Genomic DNA, 5189 nt, shown 5'->3' on the forward strand with positions numbered 1-5189 from the left:
GCCTGTCGGGAAGTATGGATCTCGGCAGTGGTTTTACTGGAAAAGCTGTAGCTGAAGGTGGGAGGGGGTCACCATGGCAACTTCTGGCGGTGGGAACAGGTTGGCTGGTGGAAACCAATTCTTCCAGGGGCCCAAGGGGGCCCGGGCGGTCGTGGCCACCCCAGGGATCCTACCCGTCCCCCCTTCCCTGTGGTTCAGTGAGGCAAGGAGGCCCTCCCTAACCTGGCACCACCGGTCTCCCCGCCTCCCTCCAGCAATATCTCCCCAGGGCCTGCCCGAGACTCGGCTTCCCGCCCCCATCTGAGAGCCCTACACCCCAGCTGCGAATCGATGCACCAATTACCAGGTCCGCAGCCCCCTCCCCCCCCCCGCCCCCCCCCCCCCCCCCGCCGGGAGCCGCAGGGAATCTCCCGCCTAGATGAGTTCTCCTCTAGGAGAGCACCGCTCACAGACTGCAGGAATGGGGAGTGGATGCTCAATTTCAGGGAAGAATTCTGCCCTGACCCCCTGCCCACCCCCCATCCCGGAGGCCAGGGGGACCACGGCAGGAGCTCTCCTCACTCAGATCCTAGTGATAGAAACTCGGCTAAATCACCAATTGCCAGTCCTTTCCACCCGACACATCACAAGCCCCATGATGGGTGTGAGCAGGGACAAGTGTCCCCAGGGGCAGCTCCCAGTCCCGCCCTGCCCTGCTCTCGATCGTTCCTGTGGGTTTATGGGTAGCTAGTGGGATGGATGCTGTCCAGCTTCCTTTTCAGGAGGGTGGGGACACGCTGGACCTCCCACCCAGTCCCCCACGATGGCGATGTCCTGGCTCGCAGCTGGTCCAGGGGCAAGACTCCTGAGGCCTGCTGGCTGTGGGTGCACAGACCCGGAGATCTGACTAAAGGTGCATTGGTGGAGCAGTTCATGTGGGGAATGCTGGTCTCTGAAACCTCAGCAGCCCTGTAAGTTCAAGGCAAAGTCACTTCAGGAATCTCCTGTGGGGCTGCCAAAGCTGGGACCTGGTAGGGAGGGATGGACCACACCCACTATGCTGCTCCATTAGTCCGGATCCCTGGGGCAGCTGCAAATGGAAAGACGCGGTACCAACCCCAGTGTGTCATGCGTCTGAGCCTCATCTGCAAACTAAACACCGTAAGACCACTCTGTTTTCCAAGCGCAGGAGAGCAGGAGATGCAAACACCTAACATGGGTCTCCCATCCCAGCTGCCTTGGTTGGACAAAATTTTGCATGCTGATGAGCCTGCTTGAAACTCATGCTCACAGACAGCTGCTTCTCAAATGCTGGGTCTGCGGGACTTGCGGGTGTGCACCACCACACCCAGCTCCCAGGCTGGTTTGTTTTTAAGATTCATTTATCATGTGCGCATGAGTGTTTGCCTGCCTGTGTATTTATGGACTACACACACCTGATTCTCAAAAGGGTTGATCAGGTCCGCAGGAACTGGAGTTGTAGAGAGTTGTGGCGCAGTGTGCACGCTGGGAAGAGAATCCAGGTTCCCAGCAAGAGCAGCAAGTGCTTAAAAATATTTTCTAAATCTTTACTTTTTTAAAAGATTTATTAATTTATTTTATACATATGACTACACCACCATTGCTCTCTTCAGACACACCAGAAGAGGCCATTGGATCCCCTTATAGATGGTTGTGGGCCACCATGTGGTTGCTGGGAATTGAACTCAGGACCTCTGGAAGAGCGGTCAGTGCTCTTAACCGCTGAGCCATCTCTCCAGCCCCAATCATTTTTTTGTTTTGTTTTTGTTTTCCCGACAGGGTTTCTCTGTGTAGCCCTGGCTGTCCTGGAACTCACTTTGTAGATCAGGCTGGCCTCGAACTCGGAAATCTGCCTGTCTCTGCCTCCCAAGTGCTGGGATTAAAGGTGTGCACCACCACCACCGTCAGCTTTTTTTTTTTAAATTGTGGTTCTGTTTTTCCAGACAGGGTTTGTAGCCCTGATTGTCCTGGAACTCTATAGACCAGGCTGGCCTCAGGGGATCCCCCTGCCTCTGCCTCTGGAGTGCTGGGATTAAAGGCGCGTGCCACCACTGCCACCTCTCAGCCTACCACTCCTTTGCGAGGTTAAACTGTGCCCTGCTAATTTTTAATTTTTAGTTTGTGTACAGGTGTTTTTTGCCTGCATGGATTTACCTCATGCACCCAAGTTCCCAAAGAAGGCACTGGATCCCCAGGACTGGAGTCACAGATGCTTGTGAGCTGCCGTGTGGGGGCTGGAAATGGAACTTTGGTCATTTGCATGAGCAGCCTCTGTTCTGAACGGTTGAGCCATCTTCTCAGCCCCTGGTTTAGTTTTTGGAGACAGGATTTCATTTTCCCCAAGCTAGCCTAGAACACACTGTGTAGCCCAGGCTAGGCTTAAACTTGCAAGTTTCTTGCCTTCGTCTCTCAAGTACCAGGGTTATAAGCACACACCGCCACAGCCAGGTTAGGGCCCTTCTTTGGGCCTCTTGGGTGGCTAGCTCCAGACGCTGCTCTGCCTACCAGCCAAATACAGGAGAACTAGGCTTTGGTGGTAGTGCCCCACTGCAACCTAGGCAAATCAGTGGGTAAACCTGCCAGCTCTACTGGTGTGACACGCACAGTGTGCAGCTTCCCAACACGTGTGCACGGGAAGGTCAATGCTCTCACTGATGGGGTCCCTCCATCTTGACCACTGGACCAGGATGATTTGGGTGCTGCCTGGGTCTGTGCTTCTGTCTGCTTTCCAGCCCATCGCCCGCCATGCACGATTCACTGTCTACAGAATCCCGATAAAACATTTGGGGAGATAAGTGCCGTGTATAAATAATTAAGACCACATGCATATTTGCCAACAACAACAAAATTAACCCCCCATTCTGGGAACGGCTGCCCATGGGGGGCCCTAGGCAGGCTGTTCTGACCCATCCCCAATAGACTTCACAGGGAGGAGCCTTCTAGGTCTCTACCCAAAGCCCAGGAGCCATAGCCCAGAGGGCACTGGCGTCCAGGAGTGGGGGTCACAGCCCTAGCCACCACGAGGTAACTGGACAGCCTGAAGCCCAGCCTCTAGTCAAGGCTTCCCAAGCCTGCTGCCTGGAAGTGGTTCCCAGTAAACACACAGGACATGAAGAAATTGAACACATGACCTCCAGATTCCAAGAGACTGTCTAGCTTGAACTGTGTGGCCTGGGCAGGAAGTCCGAGCGAACTTTCGGAGGCATTCAAATGTCCCTTATGCCTTCTTCTTTGCAGGAGGGTTTGCATACATGGAAGGCTGGCTTCTGTGGTGCTCCTGGTTGGGAACCTGCCACAGCCCAGCAAAGGTGAGCGAATCTTCGAGGCCACCTGGTGCTGCTCAGTAAGACAATGTCTTGGAAAGCCAAAAGCCCAGAGGGACCCCTATTGACTATAGGCACTGATCCCACTGCTCTGTCCCAGGGACAGCAGAGCTCCTTGCCTTTAATGGAAGTGTCCTGTCCCCTGGCTCGTGTCTCCATGGCCACCGCCCATCTTCTGAGGGAATCTCCAGCCCTTCTCCTCCTCAGTCCTCACAGAGTTTCTGAGCACCCACTGACGATGCCCAACCTCATGACGGGGATCCTGAAATAAGAACCAGTGAAAGGGGGACTGTGGAGATGGCTGACAGCTCTTCCAGAGGCTCTGAGATCAATTCCCAGCAAGCACATGGTGGCTCACAAGCATCTGCAATGGGATCCGATGATGCCCTCTTCTGGGGTGTCTAAAGAGAGTGACAGTGCGCTCACATACATAAAATAAATAAATCTTAAAGAACCGGTGAAGGATCCTGCAGCCTGGTGAGGGACGTGGGACAAACAGTGACAAGGACAGAAGCTGCCTTGAGATGATCCAGGTGCAGGAGAGATGGGAGAAGGAGGCTATGGCCCTTGGCAGAGATGGGACTATCACGGGAGACTCCATCATCCAGGTACAGAAGGGAATCAGAGCTGGCCAGTGCTCCCCACCCTCTCAGTACAGTCCTCTGCCACCTCCATGCACAATGGTCACCTGCTGTGATACACAGAAACCCAAACATCCGATGCCCAGGCTCCTGTTCTACCCAGGAGCCTCCTGAGCCTGCCTTGTCACCAGCGGGAGTCACTGTCCAGCAATGCCACCATCCTGGCCCTCATGTGATTTCCACTCCTTGACGGGAGACAAAATATTCTAACCCAGCAGAGGCTAGCAAACTGCTAGATGGCCCGAGAACCTTGGGTTTTCTCCCAGAATCTTCTTCCCCCAAGTGGTAGCTCACCTCTGTTCACACCTCTGTTCACACTACTGTTGGGAATGCACCAAAGCCTCAGGGCTGCTGGCACCTCTCAAGCATTCAGCACCTAAGAGGAGGGACGCCTGGGAACACAACCCACAGTTGACCGTGCTTGGTCCAGCTTGCCTATGGAATTAATTCTGTTGTTCCCAGAAGCAGCTCTGCCTGAGGTCCCAAGGTCCCAATCACAGGGGGTGTCACTTGTCCTATGCTGAGTGCACAGGTCTGAGGGTATGGTCACGGGATCCCGCACCTCAGGGTGAGAGCCAATCGGGCTTGTCTCTGTTCCCAGCAGGGGCAATTCCCCATGACAGAGGGGCGTGAGCCTGTGACCACATCACCCACAGGTCACCTGCTCCGCCTCCTGTCTTCCACAAGCCAGCTTGGGACTCTGCACTGCACACAGTCCTCCAGGTACCCCACAAAAGGGCCTTCTTCCAGCCTGGACTCGGCAAGCAGGTGCCAGGACAAGATCAGACCTGGGAAACAACAGCCTTCATTCAAGCCTGGCTCTGTTAGGACTGTGCATCTACCTGCCAATAAAAACCCACATACACATAGACGTTTACAGATAATGAGTCTCTGTGGGGCGTGTGTGCATCACTGCATATAAAATATTCACCAAAAAGCAGGTGTGGTGCCTCTTGCCTGCAATCCTAGTACTTGCGGGATCTGAAGCAGGATTGCTGTGAATTCTAGGTTAACCTGGTCTATATAGTACTTTCCAGACCGACCAGTGCTACAGAGCAAGACTCTGTTCCAACAAAACAGAAGTCAGGTTACTTGTCCTTGCACAGCTCCCAAGGGACAGAACCCAGGGGATGAAGACATGATAGACAGACAGACAAACAAACACAGAAAGGCAGAGATCGAGTGGCTGGGCTCTGATGGAAAAGACACAGTACCCAAGAAGCTT

At 54.2% G+C, this 5189-nt stretch overlaps 1 long non-coding RNA gene across 1 annotated transcript; it reads left to right on the plus strand.

Moving 5' to 3' along the window:
• Positions 1–710: 710 nt before the first annotated feature.
• LOC127695222 (uncharacterized) lies at positions 711–4832 on the plus strand. The gene is made up of 3 exons (XR_007979918.1): positions 711–950; positions 3238–3308; positions 3424–4832. It is a non-coding gene; the product is annotated as an uncharacterized LOC127695222 (long non-coding RNA).
• Positions 4833–5189: the final 357 nt, after the last annotated feature.

This window comes from Apodemus sylvaticus, chromosome 10 (assembly GCF_947179515.1).
Source record: "Apodemus sylvaticus chromosome 10, mApoSyl1.1, whole genome shotgun sequence".
NCBI lineage: Eukaryota > Metazoa > Chordata > Mammalia > Rodentia > Muridae > Apodemus > Apodemus sylvaticus.